This window comes from Daphnia carinata, chromosome 9 (assembly GCF_022539665.2).
Source record: "Daphnia carinata strain CSIRO-1 chromosome 9, CSIRO_AGI_Dcar_HiC_V3, whole genome shotgun sequence".
Lineage (NCBI taxonomy): Eukaryota > Metazoa > Arthropoda > Branchiopoda > Diplostraca > Daphniidae > Daphnia > Daphnia carinata.
In genome coordinates, this window is record NC_081339.1 from 6,004,909 (window position 1) to 6,027,449 (window position 22,541).

Consider the following 22,541-nt stretch of genomic DNA (forward strand, 5'->3'; position numbering starts at 1 on the left):
TAACAACCTTATGTTGTCGTATAGTTTAACTAGAAGTTTTCTTCATAAACAAGGATGTATTGAGAAATTTCTTGTTCCTCCAAAGCGGTCGGTTTGCTTATGCAGAACTTGTGAAACAGTACAAGTGGCCAGCACCATAACATATGGCAAGTAAAACTAAAATCACAAATACCACGGGTACTTGACCTTTTGCCACTCGAGGAAAGAAACCTTCCAAGACAAGATTTTTCCCCCCTAATTTTTTTAGGCTATTGTCTTTCTGTTGGAAACACACGAGAAGTGATCTAATGTCAACAGGTAAAATGATTTAATTTAAATTACTTTGTTGACGATTAATATAGTTTTTTTTGTAAGGAACGTGTGATTATTGTTACATCAAATATGCAGAAACTGGTGAGCTTTACGACTGGCTGCTAACCACTCATCTTGAGTATTTGATTTCATACAACTGTCAGATTGTGTAAAAACTTTATTTTTTCAGCTTCAGAAATCTTTTTATTAATCAGAAAATTTTTACTTACAATCAAGTTACAAAAAGCAAATCAAGTTCTGTGACAATCGTAACAAGTTTAAACGGGGCGCCAAACACTGACATCTAGCGGGGGAAAGCGAGGTAAATTATACGCCATCTGGCGGGGGTAATCGAGACAAGTGGGACGCCATCTAGTGGGGAGTTAAAATGTAAATAGTACGCCATCTAGTGGTGAAATGCGGCAAATGATACCCCATCAAGTGGTCAGTAACACAGCTTGTATTGAATTTAGTCTCACGAAAATGTGACAGCAAAACAAAACAAAAAATAATGATTTTCTTATGGTCTAAACCTTTTTGTTTCACGGTTTGCAAGGAAAGGACTCGGAAATGGAATTTATATCACTGTCCATGTTCAAGAACCATTTGTTTAGCACCAGTAGGTAAGAAATTTGTATTATGTAATTTTTTTTTTGCTAGGGTTTGCTGAGTGAGCTTGCAGTTTTATAAAGTTATTCAAGATAACTGCAAATGGTAGTCTCATAATCAGAAGAATTTTGTCCGACATCTTTACTACGTGAACGTTTGTCATCTTTACTATGTTAACCTTAAAAGGCCTTGTTATACCAAAGGGCGCCCAATGGAGAAACTGTGCATCATTAACGATGCAAGTAGTTCACATTTACAACTCAATTGTTTATGTTTAAATTTGATTGTATTTTCTTTTATTCATAATCATTGATTCTAACAGCCTGGTTGCAAGCTTTTAGCCATTGTGTTGCAATGAATGTATTTATAATCCAGTCTTCAACACTCACAAATGCCAAGGTACACAGTTGTTTCTAAGCTGAGAGGTTTAATCTGACAATGATTTGGTCAATATTTTAATGTTTGATGTAAGTACCAGTGTAGATGTATTCTTGTTAGAAATAATCTTGATGTCCTAAATGTGCTATTCTTGAGTGAAAATGTTATTGTACGAAGCTTATCAATTATTTTTTATTTATTCGAATTTAGCAACCACCTTTCGATACTCAAAAGCGAGGACCGAATGGCACCTTCACTTGGACTGGATCGGACCGTTATTTGGTCAAATGGCTAGCAGCAAAACTAAACTTTACATAGGTTGAACTTAATTTGTCTGCTTATTTGTTGTTTGTTATTATAAAAAACTAACCTCTTTATTCCACAGGTAATCGTTCGTGCTAATTAATCAAACTTTTGCGAATATGTTCGGGACGCATGAGGGTTTGTTTTATCAACTCTTAAATAATGAGGTAGCGGAAAAATGGTTTATGCATTGATTTTCAGCAGATAACTTATATGTGTATCATGTTTTTTTATTTTTAAATTCTGTAAGGGTATCGATGGCGTGGCGAACTCTTTCTACTTAACGATGGATCGTGTAGCAAGGATGGACTATACTTTCCTGAGATGGGGGGATGCATTTAGCCTTGTTGTGCCATGTATCAACGGAATGTGAAGAACACTGAGTCTGTCTACCATTGATTCAGAATCAAACAGCCAACCCAAAGAAGTAAGCAATATTTCACAGCAAAGAAGTCTTTTTACATCATTTGGATTTCATATGATCTATGTGACTGATGAACATCATGACGAATCAAGGTGATAATCAAGTTTTTTTTTACACTTAAGAAATTTTGGTTTAATTCTAGGCATTGGTACTGGACTTAGATTCTTGACATTTTTGGTTGAACAGATTTATTCAAACTACAAGAAGCATAGACATCGTTAGTTGGCGTTAAATTAAAAAAAAAAAACAATACTTCAGTTTGATGGTAAGCTTGATTAGTGGATAATCCAATACTAACTTTTCTTACATTTTGAATGTAAGCATGAATGTAGGAGAGAAGTAGCGTTAGTAGTGAAGCTTAGTTTCATTTCTTGAAAATTTCACTATCTGCTGCAAAATGAAGATGTAGAAATGTGTTGTTTTTCTTTCTTTTTCAGCATCTGTGTTGAATTCCCCCATCTGTCGTCATCGTCAATAATAAGCGTCAATCGTCAATCTTAACTAATAGTTTAACAACTATTTTCCTGACTTTTTTTATTCAATACTAAGTTATTAACGGGTTTATTCCTGTTTACCATATTAAATTTTTATCAAATTATTTAAGTGTTTTAAGTGCTAACTTTAAGAGTGGAAAATGCCCTAAAACATATCCCCGACATTTTAACGTTAAATTGTATGTTAGCACCAAATAATAATATTTAACAGTATTAAGCGTCAAATAAAATATGAGTAACAACTTTGTATCAGGAATTTCTCTGCTGACGGTCCCCCAAACACTATAGCCACCTATTGGTACGATATTCAGTTTTCTAATCATTCAAATGCCTTAAGGTACACGTGTAAAAGATGATAATTTTCGTAATCCTTGCTTAATTTAGTTTAAAATACATTATTCCGATTCGAAATTGAACGCTGATTACGAATATCGGCTTTGTTTTGACATTTTACTTAACAAAATGGAGAAAAACGAAGAAAAGGACCGTGGGAAAATTGCCTCCAAAACCGTCAAAAATTGACCATCGTTGGAATTGCTTGAAAATGACAGAATATACTCACAATTTCATGCTGATTCCGAGAAAATTTTTATTTTTTTCGTAACATCAACTGTTTTGGAAATACACCGAATTTAAAAACTACTGGCGCGCCAGTACGCTACAGCGCTAGCGTGACACATCAAAGTTATTCAATCCTATGTATTTCCATATGTTATTTTCACTAGTCACACTTGTTGCATTGTTTTACATGAGAAGAAGCAATACAGTCCCCATGGTGTCGGGCTTATATATTTTGTCGGTCTTATTTTCAAGCCCTAACTTCTTGAACATCGGGAGCCGTTGAGTGAAATATAACTGGATACCTTACCAGTAGATGGCTATACTGTTTGATGGGTCGTCTGTCAGTATAAATTCATTGTTCATCGTGCTGGTGCGTCAACATTAGGTTGAGAAAAGTCGGGATTAATTTGTCAAGCTTAGTTTGTCGGGCTAATTTTTAAGCCTATTTTCTTGCATAGCGACAGCTTTTAAGTGAAGTCAAACTTGATTCCAAATTCTTTACCAATAGATGGCTACACTGTTTGGTGTGTCGTCTGCGGTATAAATTCAAGGTTTGTGACAACCTCGCCAAATTCAAGATCAGGGATTTGGTATTAAATTTCTTCTGGAAATCAGGACTTCACAAACGCTGCTAATTTAAGTCAAAATCACCTCATCTTCCCAAGCAATTTCCCGGTGCCAATTTCGGTCTCCTAGGACGACCCGCTCTCGATATGGCAACGCCACACGGGAGGCACCTTAAAAAAAGGAAAAAGAAAAGAAAAGGTTTACCAAATGTAAGCTTGCAGCATTTTTGTTATGCTGGCATGTAATCTAAGTTTTGTAATTTTAGGTGATGTCATTCGCGTTACGTTTAAGTCAAGATCTACTCTACAATGGGATAAATTCTTCGTCGAATCTCCTAGAGCTATGTGTTGCAGTGTCATTCTAATAGTAAAATATCTATTCAATTTTAAATAACTTTTTAATTTCCTTCTCTGTGTTGGCAGTGATGTGATAGTACTGGTTTGTGGGGTTATCTAGTGACAAACCTTTTGCATTTTCCCATCCAGTCCACTGAGATTAGCAGTGGTCAAATAAAAGCTCTACTCTTCACTAAGAGACCAGTAGAAAATGTCACAGTCATCCCGTGAATGGCCCGTTCCAGGCATTGGGGAGAGTGGTGAGCCCTGGATCACAGCCAATCTGCTCTTTAGTGCCGGCTACTGCTAATGTTTTGCAAAAACAATAATCACATATACATATTTCAACTGTATTGCTAAGATTGTTGATGCTTAAATTTCTATTTACATTCAGGAGTAGCATGTTAGTAATGTGAAATAACCTACATGATGTTCGGATGAATACCAGCAATGATGAAAACTAGCAGATGCAATGAACACAGTATGGTACTATAATATTTTTAATAATTAGTGATACTTAATTTTCAATTCCTCATTTGATGTAGTTTGAGAGGCAGCCAGAGTAAACACTTGAGCACCTACTCACACACGGACTGGAAAATGGTCGTTTTCTAAAGAAATGGAATACTATTGGTAACAGTTTTGTTTAATTAAGATTTAGTGGGCTAAGATAGATTTAGAACTAATTTAATCGAAGTTGATATCCTCTTAGTTTCTACAATTAAAGAAGGCAATGAAGCTAGTTAGTATAAATTCAACTTACCTGCAGGTGGATCGATCCACGACGGTGTTATAGTTGTGGTACATTTGTGTAGGTAAGACTGTACGAATGTGAATATTTTGCATCCTCTACCACAGTAAAACAAATGTTAAACTAATATAGGTTATATATATAGGTATATTTGTCATTCCTGAAATAATGAAGGAAAAAAGGTGTCAAATCAGGCTTCATCTCCGCTCAGTGACATGGACGATGAAGAATACAATGTTGGGAAAATTCTCAGTCTAAGGTTAGTTTGGAAATTTATCTAACTTTAAAATGTTAACATGAATTGACCGTCTTGTGATTATAACTGAATCTGAAATATATTAGGAAAATGATGGTGAAATTTGGTATTTGCTGATATGGATTGGCGTTCCAAACAGTGACAATACTTTGGAACCCAAGAAAATCTTTGTTGTAATAATTTGATTGTAGCATTCGAAAGCAAATTTCTACCGTTGAATGAAAATCCTGAAGACAAGCTAAGCCAAGAGAAGAAAATTGTGAAGAAAGAAGAACTAAAGCACAGGTTTGTTTCAAATTCTTAACTTGACGCAATGAACATCAATATGGTCAGTAAATCTATAGTTTTCTACATGTCATTATGGATACCCAGTCTTACAACAGGATTTGATCGAAAGGTGGAGGTGGAGACAATTTTTTGAGTGAGCGATGATGGTGAAGAAACTATATAGGCAACCATTTTGTTTTGTTAAAACTTCATATCATTTTCAAGTGAGATTTTTTTTTTTTTTTTTAGATAGTTGGAGGGTTGTGTAAAGAATGGTGGTTGTAGGGCAGGAGAGTCATTCTTTTATATAATCCTGTTACATTTTATTATAAATAGTCTTTTTAGCCACTGAATGTAGCTGGGACATGAAATATTGGAATTGTAGTGGCAGGACATTTTGCATGCCATGTCTAGTTTTATTTATATTCTACACATTCATTTCTATATTTAGTTGTAATATTACAAGTAAATTGTTATGTTTTATTACAGGCTGACCAGAATAACAAACACATTGTCGCAGCAGTTTTCAGCTATCTTTGTTTTTCAGTGCTCAGAATAATTTGGCTTACATAACAGGACTTCGGTAGCACAGGTATGTTTTAAATTCTTAACTAGGAACAATGAACATCAAAGATGAGTAAATTTATAGTTATCTACATGTCATTATAGATTCCCAGTCTTCCAACAGGATTTGATTAAAATGGAAGTATGAACCTGTTCATTTTTATTGTTATAAATTTTGAATTTGACAGGAAATATTGCAACGTTGATAGCTGGTAGGATAATGATGGGTCAGCGTAAAATGCGGACTGCGGACTGGAAAAACTGCGGACTTTTACCTGCGGACTGTCACAAAATTTTTGAAAAAAATACTCGCGGACCTCAGGGTAAAATGCGGACCGTTTCGTACGTGTAACGTTGAAAGTTGCGGAACGGGTAGGATAAATAGCGGACTGGTATTTTGCGGACTTAAATTGCAATACCCATTGCCTACGCGGGCCCCATTACGATACCCTTGATATCGGTATTTAAATTATTAAATAGTAAAATAAGAAACTTAATTATAATGAAGTCAACATACTGTTTATTAGAAATACGAAAATAAAGAGTAATTTCTATCTCAGGGTAATTTATTAACTGATAAACACATTTGACACAAATATGGTTGGTTCATCACAAAGTAAAAATTTTCTTTCTTTGATATACGGTCATCTAATTAAAACTAAAATTTTACAGCCATCCTTGTATTTAAATAGCGCTTCATCACTTGTTGATAATTTCCCCCTAAAAACATGTTGCATAATCAAAACACGCTCATAAACGTGATATCTTTATTGTGAAATGTAAAATTTTAATTAGTTTTCCTCAATTAAAATTTTGCCAATTACCCTGATAACTAATTTGATCTCTTCGCATTTCTGTCTGCTCAGGCGTATCCCATAAGTATCCCATATGCTATGCTGTATTCCCGGAAAATACGCGGATTGCGGACCGTTGTGGTATGGATAAACTGCAGACTACCATAAAAATTTTTGTGACAGTCCGCAGGTAAAAGTGCGCAGTTTTTCCAGTCCGCAGTCCGCGTCCGCATTTTACGCTGACCCGTATAATGATTTTGTTTGTGTACCTCAATAATCACGAGTAAATTATTTTTGGGTAACTATAATTTAATTATTTATCTGTATAAATTATTATTGATGTATATAAATTTTATTAATCTATAAATATTTAGTTGTTTCCAAGTGCCTAAAACAAATGAAGAACCTCGGGCATTCACAACAAGGGAAAGGGGGGGGGAGAAGAAAAAGAATCTAAAAGATCAGTAGCTCTTTCACCTGCACGCGGTGCTCTAGTGTAGATTTGTTGCTTGCAATCCACGTCTAATAATACTTAGAACTTGCGCACGTGCTCTCAGCTTTCGCAAATTGTAGATTCATCAATTACACACTGCATCAGCACCCGGGTTAGCCTCTGCACTGGTTTTGTTTAGTTGGGTAGTATGTTAAGTCTAAATTAAATAGATAAACATAGATTAAGTTAAGGATAAGTAGGTCTAAAGCTAAGTTAAGAGTACGGCTACTGTAAGTAAGGCGCAAGCATAGTCCACTTCACTTCGTTACTTTTGCACTACACCATCTCAGCCATTTTCTTTCACTATGTTACCCTATTATTAACTGTAGTCCCTGTTCACAAACCAATTTTCTACAAACAATTGTACATTTCTTCTCTTTCAGGTTTTTTTTCCTCCAATTTAACAGGAATTTGTGTACCTGATCTTAAAATTAAGAAGAAACTTATTGCTGTTCAAATATTCAAAAATTTCTTTTTTTTTTCTCGCTTCTTTGCAATCACGAGGGCAATCTCCGGGGCCGAAGAGGACATTGGACAACGAAGATCACCATTGCAGCCAATGGAATATCGCCCTGGGTTTTGAGGTATATATTTCCATATTTAGTATTTTCTTGTGTGATTTTTTAAATTAATGTTGTGCATCTAGTAGGGCTATATTGCTGAAGAGGACTGGTGAACAGCGAGGGTCACTGCCAAGATCCTAGCCCAAAATTGCAAAGTATTTAAAATATTTCAAGTGTCTTACCATGTTCTATGTATTACTCTTTGTATAGGAGGGCTAGCAACACCACCAAGGAGGATTACTGGACCTCGGGGATTGCTGGTGAAGTTGCCAAAGATTGTCAAGTATTACCTTAACAATCAGATTTATCGCCAAGGTCTGCAAGTTATTAATTTAACAAATTTCAAGTATTAATTGATGTTTTGGTTTTTATGTATGTAGGTGGTCAACGATATTAACGAAAAGTATCCCTGGACAACGAGGGTCGACGCCAGTCACCAAGATCATTGCCAAGTATTTGTCAGGTGTTTACCTTAAACATTTAAATGCCTAAACATATTTGCTTTGTGTCATTTTAGGAGGTTCTTTAGCACCACCAAGGAAGAACATGGCCGCTGGGTGTTCCATTATTTACTGCCAATGTCTTCAAGGTATAAATTTTAAGTTTCAGATATTAATTGATGTTTTCTTGGTATACATATAGATGGACCCACGACACGACCGAGGGGGACACAGAACAACGTGTGTGTGCCACCACACTAATCGCCAAGGCCTGAAAAGTAATAACCTTTAAAGTTTTAGTATAGAACCGTGTGTTGTTGTGTGTATTTTAGAGGGCTGACAGCACAAATGAGGGAGATTGCTGTATTCCGAGGATCGTTGATGGGGCTACCGGAATTATCGTCAACGACGTCAAGTTATTCATTTTCAAGGTCTGTATTTGTTATTTGTGTCTGTTTTTTTTTTTTTTTCAATTTATATAGGGGATATCCACTACACCACCGAAGAGGACCTCTGGACAACGAGGGGAATTAAGTAAAGTTTACTTACCAGAATGTTCAGAAGGCACCAGTTGTTATCAGGTTTAGTGTAATAACTTGAAAATTTTAAAGTGTTAACCGATTGCCTTTCTGTATGTGTTTCTTTTTTGTATTGCATATAAGTGGGCTCAAGACATAACCGAGGAACATCACTGGACAATTAGGATTATTGCTTACCATTACAAGGTACTAACCTTAAAATTTCAAGTGTGTAATCTTGTGTTTTTCTTTTTCTTATGTATATAGACGGCTACAGAGGAGAGATATCTGGCATTGTAGATGTTCAGGTCAGCACTTCAAGCCCACAAGAAGGGGGGGGGGGGGAAATAGCTGATGAAAGGGGTGGGTATAGCCAAATCATAATACTATTATCATAATACATTTAATACTATTATTTGTGTGTTCAACCAGGCTCCCTGTAATTCCTTTTCACTACCACTATTTTCCATTGAAGTACTGTGGGTTATGGTTTCAACTTCAATGAGCACGTAAGTTCACTACACCTTTGCACCGTGGTTCTTTTACTGCTTTTGTTAGTTATAATGCACTGGTTAGGGTTGTTTGTATTTAGTTTATGTAGTCCAGCTTGCATGGGTATCACAATTTGTGTGTGGTTGGTGTATTTTCATTAATACTAACTTTTTGCTTACACTATGATCTTATTGTGATATTGTGTATTTAGGAGGGCTCTACCAACATCGAAGAAGATGCTGGGCATCTAGGATCGTCGCCATGGATGTTGCAAGTATATGTTAACACATTTAAGTGTTTAATCATGTTTTTTTATTATGTATTTAGGATGGTCCACATTACTACCGAATAGGACCATAGGACAACAAGGTTCGCCGGCGGGGCTACTCTGATTGTCGCCCAAAATTTTCAAGTATTAAATTGAAAGTTCTAAGTTCTACACCATGGTTTCACGTTGTTTTTATGTATTTAGGAGGACTCACCGCCGTTGAAGAGCTGGAGCATCGAAGAGGACCCTGGAGGAATGAGGGTCGCCGTCCCGCCCCGAGATTCATGCCCATTAAGACGGAAATAAAGATGGTACGGTTGAGTATTGCCAAATTGGCTTTCTCTTTATTTCGTATTGTGAGTTGTGTGATTGATAGATGTGTTTGCTTCGTTCCATTTTCTCTCATTGTTTTCCCTCAAGCATTTACCTTTCACTGAGCACTCAATTGCACTACTCTGCATCCCACGGCTCGTTTACGGCTTGTCTTCGACCTAATGCACCGGGTTGGGATTAGTGGTTTAGTTAGTTACATAGGTTACACGCCAAGTATTTGTTTGATGCAGGTTTGCAAACATTTACTTATTTTGTTTTCCTTTTTTAAAAGCACTGTTGTATTTTGAATATTGAATAGGGACTTGAAAAATAGGAATACTAAAACAATTAATTGCATGTGATCGGGTTGTGTACAACGATTGACAACCCGATAAAATCATCATAAGGTAATAACCCGTTAAACCTGCCCCAAAAACATATAAACAACCCGCTCAACAAAATCCGACCCGATCGAAGCGGGGCTGTAAATCTGACAAGTTCTTCTTTAACCAATTCAATGTTTTGCAACGCTGTATCATGTCTGCAAAAATGCATATGAAGCTCAGTCTTCTATGCGCAGACAGTTTGTAAGCAAACCAGAAATACCGGTGAATATTTGATAATTTCACATTTGGCATTTAATCCAGATTTGATAATTTTAGAATCTTCAGGATGTGTTAGCGAAAGTGGGGGACTATAGTTCATCATGGCGGCGACATTACACCAACCTAAATCTTGACCACAGAAGAGAAGTTAAACAAAGTCATAGATATTCTCCTTGATTTTGAAAAACAGACTAGACCTGCGAGTTAAATTTCTGTATCTTTTTGTATCTTGCTTGATCCTATGCTTTGCTTACAGGTAGATATCATTTCAGCAAGGGGCATCTCGGAATGAATTGCACAGATCAGTTTTGAAACTGGCTGGTTGTATATCATGGTCAAACACTACAGCATTGTGGCATTCAATGGATGATTATTTAGTCGAGGGTACAGAAGAATTTCATTTCAATTTGGTGTTTAGAAGAACTTACTCTGTAAAAAAAAAGTATTGATCTGATTTTTTAAACTTTTTTTTTATATATAAAAATAGGTTGGGTGTTACCTCGACTATGACTTATCAGTGCCAACTTAAGCAAGTATTGATTTCTAGGTTAAAGAGGATATAGTGTTATTTAAAGATATTTACTCGGATGTATAATTTTCAGGTGTCAGCCATAGGATAGGAACTTTACGTTTGTAGTGTAAGTGGCTGAAGAATGGCTATGATATTCGATAACACAAATGTGAGGCATTAATATTTGTAAACCCGGCTGAACAATGCAAATTACATTGCATTAAATATGGAATTTAGCTGCGTGAGGTATAGCAGAAACATATTTATTTCTAAAAATATATGGATATGGTAAATATTAATGTGATGCTTTTTTTTTTTTTTTTTTACAGATTAATCAGAATATAATTAACTTGAAATCTTTTGTTATTGCACTATTTAACAGTAAAATGGTATAAAACCAGTATTTAAAAAGAGGGGTTTAATCTAATCTGTATAGTCCTGATCGTTAAAGTGACATGAACTTGTGTCAACATTTGTAGTAGGATATTTCATTGCATAATTCTGTAACAATGTCATGTTTTAATATCAATAAACAGGTTAAGCTTATCTTGCAAAAATAACTTTGTCTGCCCATAACTTTTCCTTTGTGAACTCTAAAAACTGAATTTCATTCAAAACTTTGTTTGTTTTTCGTTTGAGTTTTTCACTTTGCGGGTTTTTGCTCGTGAAATCGTTTTATGTTTATTGATGTCAACTTTATGCTTGCGTTTGAAGAGCGAGTATTTATTTTTTAATGACGTTTATATTGTGATTTAACATCGTGTAGATTAGAAGAACCGATTTATATTTAATTGATTAATTTTTGTATTTTCAATACCTGGGAAACATTGACACATTGTATTTATTAGAAACACACATTTACACTTTTACACCAATGCAATTTTTAGTAATTAAGTGGTATTGAACCCTAATCTGCGGCGTAGCTTGCCGATGCTCAACCATTGAGCTACACTCATTTACAATTTCAATGTTTTATACCTTGAGTCAACGCACGAACATATTGTCTAGTTAATATTTTTATCTCATTATACTATATGTCAGTCTGACCATCGTTTGAATATGTATCATGGCATATCTGTAGAGGGTTCGGCTACGGTGCGAGAAGTCAGAGGTTCAAATCCAGAGAAGGGTAAAATTATCATATCATTATTGAAATTGAATATAAAATATCGTATAATTTTACTGACACTTAAAATGTGTAAAAGATGACGTTTCGCTATACCATTGGTTGGTCTGACCATTCAATTCACAATTGTTATAGCTTGTCTGTAGAGAGTTCGGCTACGGTATCAGAAGATTTGGTTTCAAATCTACTGCATTGCTAAATTAATATGCAAGCATGCAATACATACATTTACGTTTATTAAATTATATTTATTGAATATGTGTAATAGCTTTGTCTAAAAACCACTTTCAAAAATTGTTGTTAATTGAATGTAACTCATGGCTCAATGGTAGAGCATCGGCTTCGTAAGTCAAAAGATTAGGGATCGATCCCTAAAAGAGTCCAACCATGAAATAACTGATTCAAATGAACAAAGAATACGATATAGTATTTTCAAAGGTTTCTAAAATTGCTATGCAATAATCCCAAAAGTAGATCCCATGATATTAAATGAAATTCTAATCATTGCATAAGATTTCTAATATTCATTTATTAATGGCTACGGTAAAATCCGTTGTAAATTATACAAATTTCTATATACTCAATAAAGTGTATAGAAATTTGTGTGTACATATCACATTTACTATTGCTACGGTTAAAATCCGTTGTAAATTATAAAAATTTCTATGTACTTAATAATGAGTAACATATCCCATTTATTGAAATTTTTTATCTTTTTCGAGATTACCTTTTGGTAAAATATCCGTTCGCGTGCTTCGCACGAAGTTACCCAACTCGACTGGCCCCGTGGAATCGTGACACCTGGGAAGGTAGGAGGCCTTTGGAATAGGAAACCTGACCTGGGAATCGAACCAGGAACCTTAGTGTTGGGAAGCGGACGCTTTGCGTTTCTGGCATCTGCCCCCCTATATCCCCCCAGTGGGATCAGGTTTTCTATTGACTTGCGCGCACTGTTACCTTACGTAATTGTTAAAGACTTGAAGTTTCCTGAAGTGTCACAAGTATCTCAATGGTAGAGCATCGACATAGTTATATGGGATTTGAACCCACCCAATTCAGCTATGTTCGCTGTGCAGAAAGGAAAATATTTAATAGTCTTTGCATTTAGATTGATGAATATATTGCAATATTTGAATCACATGATAGAATTCCGAACATCATGATGGTTTCTGCATTTGGGATTGTTGCATAGCAATATCAATGTTAGAAACCTTTGATAATATTGTATCGTGTATTTTGTTCAATTGAATCATTTATTTTATGGTATAGTAACTCTTTTGGGGATCGATCCCTAATCATTCGTCTTACGAAGCCGATGCTCTACCATTGAGCCATGAGTTACATTCTAACGGCAACCATTTTTGCAAGTCATCTTTAGAAAATCTATTACACATATTCAATAAATATAATAATAAACATTAAAGTATTTAACGCATGTTTGCCGATATCTTTAGCAATCCGTACGATTAGAAACCTAGTCTTTTGATACCGTAGCCGGACTCTCTATACATAAGCTATAAGACTTGTGAATTCTATGGTCAGACTAACCAATGGTATAGCGAAACGTCATCTTTTCCACAGTTACAAACATTTAAGTGACAGTAAAAATATATTATACTTTAATTAATTATCGAATTTTTAATTTTGACAATTTTACCCCTTACTGGATGTGAACCTCTGGCATCTGACATCGTAGCCGGACCCTCAACAGATATGCCATGATACATATTCAAACACTGGTCAGACTGACCAATAGTATATTAAGATTAAAATATTAACTAGACAATATGTTCGTGCGTTGACTCAAGGTATAAAACATTGAAAAAGTAAGTGACTATAGCTCAATGGTTAAGCATCGGCAAGACACGCCGATGGATAGGGTTCGATACCCCATAGTTACTGAAAATTAAGTGGGTGTCAAATTGTATATAGTTGTTGTATGTAATATCAATTGTGTAATTGTCTAAGTTATAATAAATTGTGTGAAATGGTTGTATAATTGTGTAAATATTGCCTAGTTCAAAATACAGATACTTCAAACTTAAAACATGATTCGGTTCTTCAAAAATTCACGAGGTTAAATCACACGACAAACAATATAAATACACAACATAACAATACAATATAATAATATAAACGAACACACGAGGAAAACTAAATAGTAACAAAAACGTAAATTACTTTTTTGCAAAACTTTAAGATTTGCAGCCTGGGAATACCTTTACATTAGTAACTGTAATAAACGGTAAAAATAAACTTGTTTATCTTAGAATATAGTAAATTTTAAATACAACATAGGCAAAATCAAGTTTGTTTTGGATACAACTCAAAAAGGAAAACATAATAAGCATAATACACGTACGTCACCACGAATGTTAAAAAGGGAAATACAGTTAATGCTGCAGTTTCTGCCCGCTTAATGGCCTCTCTATCACAAAAATAACTCCTTTCACCTCCAGGGCGCATGCAGCCGATTTGTTCTGACAATACGTTGACAATGTTTGATCCATTCATCTGTTACACAATGTCCCAATTATTAAATAAATAAAATAAATTGATTTATTTCCATGCTTACTGACAGAAACTCGTTAGGGCAAAGACATATTTTGCCTTGAGGTTATCGCAGAAAATGAGACTTTGGTTTTGTCCAAACAAACTAACAAAAATTCCCAGTAAAAACCTGTACGACAGAATTATGGAAGATGCTACGATTAATTATTAAGCATGTAATACCTGTAGGTGTAGACTGATTGCAATATATAGCCACGAGGAAATGTTCTGACCTGTTAAAATTTGTCAACAGTTAGTAAACATGGTTAGTTTATTTAAACTGTTGGATTAATGCAAGAAAAAAAAAAAACAGTGTTATAGTTTTCTTACCATACGTGCAATGTCAAAATAAATGCAATAAACCATTCGTAACTGGATAATCAATCGATATTTCTTCCTACACCTTTCATTATCTATTTCACAAAAAATGGAATTATTGTATTTCACCAACCCACAATCTTTCTTGGCTTTTGGATTACAATCATTATTTATCTTACCATTTTTTTCAAATCCATGTTTCATTCTCTCACATTCCAATCCACAGTTCATTTGCCAGCTTGGTTATTCTGGTCAGTCTTTAAAAGAAACAAAAAAACATTGATATAGACCAAACATTTTTGTAAATAAATGTATTCACTGATACCTTAGTCTTAAACCCATAACACGAAGCTGAATCCAGAGCGTCATGCAATCTTCATTGCATGGTAAACCCAGGTTTTCAGCTGTATGTTTCATAATAGTAAACAAACCAAACCTGTATGACAGAATTATATAAAGTGGTACTAAGATAAGTTATTAGGCATATAATACCTGCAGGCATGTGAATGCCGGGTTGTTGCCCCGTCAAACATTTATCAAATTATCGTATCACGGTGAACAACCCGATAACCCACTATAAATTGTTATTGTTTTATTCTCCACTGTTCCATATTCATAACAAAGAAGTAGACACAAATCAAATCAATTGATTTTGTACTGTTTTTATGTTGAAAGCAATTAGTATTAATGAAAATACACCAACTAAACACCAAGTGTGATACCGATGCAAGCTGGACTACATAAACTAAATACAAACAACCCTAACCTGTACATTATAGCTAACAAAAGCAGTAAAAGAACCACGGTGCAAAGGTGTAGTGAATTTACGTGCTCATTGAAGTTGAAACCATAACCCACAGTACTTCAATGGAAAATAGTGGTAAGGAAAAGGAATTAAATGTGCCTGATTGAACACACAAATAAAAGTATTAAATGTAACCAAATGTCGATTTAACAATACCCACCCGTTTCATCTGCTATTTTCCACCCTTCTTGTGAGCTTGAAGTACTGGGCTAAACATCCACAATGCCAGGTATCTCTCCTCTGTAGCCGTCTAAATACATAAGAAGGAAAAATACACAAGATTTAACACTTGAAATTTTAAGGTTAATACCTTATAATGGTTGGCGATAATCATAATTGTTCAGTGATGTTCTTCGGTTATGTCGTGAGCCCACTTATCTGCAATACAAAAAAACACATACACAAATGAAATCGATTAACACTTAAAAATTTTCAAGTTAATACACTGAACCTAATGGCAATTTCTGATGCCTCCTGAACATTCTGGTAAGTAAACTTTACTTGATTCTCCTCGTTGTCCAGGTGTCCTCTTCGACAGTGTAGTGGATATCCCCTAAGTACATTGAAAAAAACAAAACAATAACGGATACAAATAACAAATAAAGACTTAGAAAATAAGGTTAATACCTTATAATGGTTGGCGATAATCCTAATTGTCTAGTGATGTTCTTCGGTTATGTCATGAGACCACTTATATGCAATACAAAAAAAAACAAATGAAATCGATTAACACTTTAATTTTCAAGTTAATACACTGAACCTGATGACAATTTCTGGTGCCTCCGAACATTCTGGTAAGTAAAGTTTACTTAATTCCCCTCATTGTTCAGTGGTTCTCTTCGGTAGTGTAGTGGATCTCCTATTTAAATTGAAAAAAAACAAAAAAACAACAGACACAAATAACAAATAAAGATTTTGAAAATGAATAACTTGACGACGTTGACGATAATTTCGAAATGCCCATCAACGATCCTCGGAGTACAGCAATCTCCCTCATTTGTGCTGTCAGCCCTCTTAAATACACACAAAAACACAAGGTTATATACTAAAACTTTAAAGGTTATTTACCTTTCAAGCCTTGGTGATTATATTTTGATTGCACACACACATTATTCAGTGTCCCCCTCGGTCGTGTCGTGGTTCCATCTATATGTATATCAAGAAAACATCAATTCATATCTGAAACTTAATATTTATACCTTGAAGACATTGGCAGTAAATAATGGTACACCCATGGGCCATCCTAGTTGTTCTTCCTTGGTGGTGCTAAAGACCCTCCTAAAATGACAAAAAGCAAATATGATTAGGTATTTCAATGTTTAAGGTAAACACCTGACAAATGCTTGGCAATGATCTTGACTGGCGGCGAACCTCGTTGTCCACGGATACTCCTTCGTTAATATCGTTGACCACCTACATATATAAAAACCAAAACATCAATTAATACTTAAAATTTTTTAAATTAATAACTTGCAGACCTTGGTGATAAATCTGATTGTTAAGGTAATACTTGACAATCTTTGGCAACTTCAGCAGCAATCCCGAGGTCCAGTAATCCTCCTTGGTGGTGTTGCTAGCCCTCCTATACACAGAGTAATACATAGAACATGGAAAGAAACTTGAAATGTTTTAAATACCTTGCAATTTTGGGCTAGGATCTTGGCAGTGACCCTCACTGTTCACAGGTCCTCTTCAGTAATATAGCCCTACTAGGTACACAACATTAATTTAAAACATAGCACACAATAAACAGATACTAAATTTGGAAATATATATCTCAAAACCCAGGGCGACATTTCAGTGGCTGCAATGGTGATCTTTGTCCAGTGTCCTCTTTGGTCCCAAAGATTGCCCTCGTGATTGCAAGGAAGCAAAAGATAAAGAAGAAATTTTTGAATATTTGAACAGCAACAAGTTTCAACTTAATTTTAACAGGATCAATTACTCAAGTTACAGTTACATTGGAGAAAAAAAACCTGAAAAAGAAGAAACGTACAATTGTTTGTAGAAAATTGGTTTGTGAACGGCGACTACAGTTAAAAATTGGGTAACACAGTGAAAGAAAATGGCTGAGATGGTGTTGTGCCAAAGTAACGAAGTGAGGTGGGCTACGCTTACGCCTTACTTAAAGTAACCTGTGCCAAAGTAACGAAGTGAGGTGGGCTACGCTTACGCCTTACTTAAAGTAACTTAACTCTTAACTTTAAACCTACCTATCCTTAACTTTATCTACATTTATCTATTTAATTTAGACTTAACCAAACCAGTGCAGAGGCTACACCATGTGCTGATGCAGTGCCTAATTGATGAATCTACAATTAGTGAAAGCTAAGAGCACGTGCGAAAGTTCTAAGAATAATTAGACGAGGAGTGCAAGCAACAAATCTACACAAGTGCACCGCGTGCAGGTGAAAGAGCTACTGAGCTGCTAGATTCTTTTTCTCTTCCTCTCCCCCCTCCTTTTTTGTGAATGTCCGAGGTTCTTCATCTGTTTTAGGCCCTTAGAATAAAAAAAAAGTAACAAAAGAAAATCAAAGTAACGTAGGATAAATCGATGGGGAATGGCTATAACCTCGGGCTCACCTGGACATAAAAATTTGCCCTTCAACCTATCGACCTTCAGAATTACGTCAGGTAAGTTGAATTAATGCTAACATGCTTCATTTTCTTCTATAATTGTAGAAAGTAAGAAAATATTAACTTCGATTAAGTTAGCTCTAAATCTATGTTAGCAAAGTAATTTTGAATAATTCAATCTGTTACCACTAGTATTTAAATGACTATTTTTCAGTCCTTTTGCGAGTAGATGCTGCAGTGTTTACTCTGGCTGCCTTCAAACTGCATCAAATGAGTAATTGAAAATTGTTAAGTACCACTAATTATTGAAATCATTTATAGTACAATACTGTATTCACTGTGTCTGCTAGATTTTATTATTGCTGGTGCTCATCCCGAAATCATGTACGTTATTTCACACTACTGACCTGCTATTCCTGAATGTAAATAGTAATTATTAGGTATCGACATTCGTATCAATACAGCTGTAAAAAGTATATGTAATTCTTTTACTTGCAACACATTATTAAAAGATCTATTCTGTGTGCTACAATTCCAGTGTATCTACTTGATATTTCAACATGTTCCGATGCTGAGTAAGTATTATATCATCTGTTGGTATGCTAACCTTAAATCTGATCACTGAAAGCCCTATGCTTTAAAAGTCTTCGCTGATGTGTTTTAATATTTGATCACTCTGCGTTAAAATAATGTTATTATAACAAAATTCCTTCTCAATTAATAGACTAGATAAATGATTAACAAAACATACAATTACCCAGAGATAAGTATCTTTGTCCACCACCAGGCAGATGTTCTGTCACTACAATTCTATTGAAAGACTCCCAACGAGCAATCAAATGTCTTTGTAACTCTGGTGACCAACAATACAAACAATGGTCAATAAATAAAATATAAATATAATAATAAGTTATACAGAAAAATAATTAAAATATAATTACCCAACAATAATTTTCGGATAAAACTAGACAATGACAGTAACAACATTGCAATATTTCCTATCAAATTCAAGATTTATAATAATAACAATGAAAAGGTCTCCACCTACATTTCTATCAAATCCTGTTGGAAGATTGGGCATCTATATTAACATGAAGAAAACTATAGATCTTGTTATTCATTGTGTCTAGTTACGAATTTAAAACAGACCTGTGTTTCTGAAGTAATGTTATGCTAAGGCAAATTATTCTGAGCACTGAAAAACAATGATCGTTGAAAGGCTGCTGCGACAAGTGTTTGTAATTCTGGTCAACCTGTAATAAAACATAACAATTTACTTATAATAATACAATTAATTATAGAACTGAATATATAGAATAAATAAAACTAGATATAGCATGCCAAATGTCCTAACACTACAATTCCAATATTTCATGTCCCAGCTACATTCAGCAACTAATAAGACTATTTTTAATAAAATGTAACGGGATTGTATAAAAGAATGACTCTCCTGCCCTACAACCACCATTCTTTACACATCCCTACAACTATCTAAAAATGAAAAAAAATCTCAATTGAAAATGATATGAAGTTTTAACAAAACAAAATGGTTACTTATATAGTTACTTCACCATCACCACTCACTCAAAAAATTGTCTCCACCTCCACAATTCGATCAAAACCTGTTGTAAGACCGGGCATCCATAATGACACGTAGCAAACTATAGATTTACTGACCATATTGATGTTCGTTGCATCTAGTGAAGAATTTGAAACAAGCCTGTGCTTTAGTTCTTTTTTTCTTCACAATTTTCTTCTCTTGGCTTAGCTTGTTTTCAGAATTCTCATTCAACGGTATGCATCTGTTTGAATGCTGCAATGAGATTATTACAATAAAGATTTTCTTGGGCTCCCAAGTATTTCTGTTGTTTGAAACACCAATCCCTATCAGCAAATACCAAACTACACCATGCTTCTCCTAATATATTTCAGATTCATTATAATCACAAGATGGTCAATTTATATTAACATACTATATTAAGATAAATGTTCATACTAAGCTCAGACCGAGTACTTCCCAACAATGTATTCTTCATCATCCATGTCACTGAGTGGAGATGAAGCTGTTAGAATCAATTAGTCTGAATAAAAGAAAATACAATCAAATTTAAACATTAACAATTTAGTTGTAAATGTCAACTACTGGAATCGTTAATGAAGCCCAATTTCTCCATTAGGCGCCCTTTGGTATAACAAGGCCTTTTAAAGTTCACGTAGTAAAGATGTCGGACAAAATTCTTCTGATTTAGGGACTACCATTTGCAGTTATCTTAAAAAAATTTACAAAACTGCAAGTTCACTCAGCAAGACACTGACTAAAAAATTACACAATGCATATTAAATTTTCCCTACCTACTGCTGCCAAAAAAATGGTTGTTGAAGATTGAAGTGACATCATTTCCATTTCCGAGCCATTTTCTTGCAAACCGTGAAACAAAAAGGTTTGTACCGTGATTTAACATCCTTATTTTTCTGTCACAATTTCACTTGACATAATTCATTACAAGCTGTATTATTGAACACTAGATGGCGTACCATTTACCTCACTTCCGCCACTAGATGGCGTGCCATTTACCTCACGTTTCTCCTACTAGATGGCGTGCTATTTACCTCATCTTCCCCGTTAGATGCCAGTGTTTGGCGTACAATTTATCACTTTTCCCCCGTTAGATGTCATTGCTTGGCGTAAAACTTACCTCACTTTTCATCCGCTAGATGTCACTGTTTGGCGCCCAACTTGTGATATTCTCTAAAGTTTAGAAAAAAAAAGAACACAATGACTCAGCGTGAAAGGAATTACTTCAAAAACAAAGTTATCTTAACCTTCCCTTTCAAACTGACTTATGAATTTAAAACAGACCCGTGCTTCCGAAGTAATGTTATGCTAAGCCAAATTAATCTGAGCACTGAATGACTGCTGCGACAATGTGTTTGTAATTCTGGTCAGCCTGTAATAAAACATAATACTATTATAATAATACCACTAAATATAGAATTGAATATATAGAATATCAATAAAACTAGGCATAGCATGCCAAATGTCCTGACACTACCATTCCAATATTTCATGTCCCAGCTACATTCAACAGCTAAAAAGACTATTTATAATAAAAATGGAACGGGATTGTATAAAAGAATGACTCTCCTGCCCTACAACCACCATCCTTTACACATCTCTACAACTATCTAAAAACAAAAGAAAAATCTCGCTTGAAAAGGATATGGTGAAGTTTTAACAAAACAAAATGGTTACCTATATAGTTTCTTCAACGTCATCGCTCACTCCAAAAATTGTGTCCACCTCTACATTCGATGAAATCCTGTTGTAAGACTGCGTATCCATAATGACATGTAGAAAACTATAGATTTACTGATCATATTGATGTTCATTGCGTCAAGTTAAGAATTTGAAACAAACCTGTGCTTTAGTTCTTCTTTCTTCACAATTTTCTTCTCTTGGCTTAGCTTGTTTTCGGGATTCTCATTCAACGGTAGACATCTGCTTTCGAATGCTGCGATGAAATTATTACAATAAAGATATTCTTGGGCTCCCAAGTATTTCCGTTGTTTGAAACACCAATCCCTATCAGCTTATACCCAACTTCACCTTCTTCTCATAATAAGATATTTCAGATTCAGTTATAATCACAAGACGGTCAATTTATATTAACATACTATATTTAGATATATTTCCATACTAACCTCAGACCGAGAATTTACCAACAATGTATTCTTCATCCTCCCTGTCACTGAGCGGAGATGAAGCCTGATTTGACACCTTTTTTCCTTCATTGTTTCAGGCATGGCAAAAAACACTTTGATTAGGAAGGCTATGTTACCTTCTTACCTCTTGCCTAAGAGTTTTGCGCCCAAATGAAGAAAGGCTTTTCTTTCTTGTAACTTAAGCGCCAGAAAATGCCTCATGCTATGTTCACATACTTTTCCAAATACGTCGTAATGCGAAACGAAAGCAGTAGCCGGCAACCCGGCACTAAACACCTGATTGGCTGTGATCCGGGGTCACCACCTCCTCCATGCCTGGAATGGGCCAATCACGGGATGACAGAGACATTTTATAAACCGGGGCAGTGGCAGGGCACGGTTGCTGGGTCACACCGATAACCCTATCATCATTTTAGAAGATGGCGGGTTCAATGAAACCACATTATTAAAAAAAAAAGCCTTCGATGATCAGCTAGAAAAATGATTGCACTTTCGTAAACATTCCACCGATTGCAATTGGGTTACGTACACCGACATACAACACGAACAAAACCAGATACAACACAACCAGTAACGCATAACCCGCATAAGAAGCCCCGAAAACATAAACCACCCCACCTGATCACCCCGAGAATCGACCCGATCA

General features: G+C 35.1%; 2 long non-coding RNA genes across 2 annotated transcripts; both read right to left on the reverse strand.

Moving 5' to 3' along the window:
• Positions 1-15,293: 15,293 nt before the first annotated feature.
• On the reverse strand, positions 15,294-17,912 carry LOC130697986 (uncharacterized). Its single transcript, XR_009003092.2, has 9 exons — positions 17,233-17,912; positions 17,074-17,177; positions 16,795-17,008; positions 16,356-16,741; positions 16,223-16,285; positions 16,047-16,148; positions 15,906-15,973; positions 15,756-15,845; positions 15,294-15,694 (listed from the first exon to the last, which is right to left on the reverse strand). It is a non-coding gene; the product is annotated as an uncharacterized LOC130697986 (long non-coding RNA).
• A 2,177-nt stretch (positions 17,913-20,089) lies between these two features.
• LOC130697984 (uncharacterized) lies at positions 20,090-22,290 on the reverse strand. The gene is made up of 6 exons (XR_009003090.1): positions 21,875-22,290; positions 21,591-21,782; positions 21,426-21,503; positions 20,525-21,120; positions 20,316-20,441; positions 20,090-20,253 (listed from the first exon to the last, which is right to left on the reverse strand). It is a non-coding gene; the product is annotated as an uncharacterized LOC130697984 (long non-coding RNA).
• Positions 22,291-22,541: the final 251 nt, after the last annotated feature.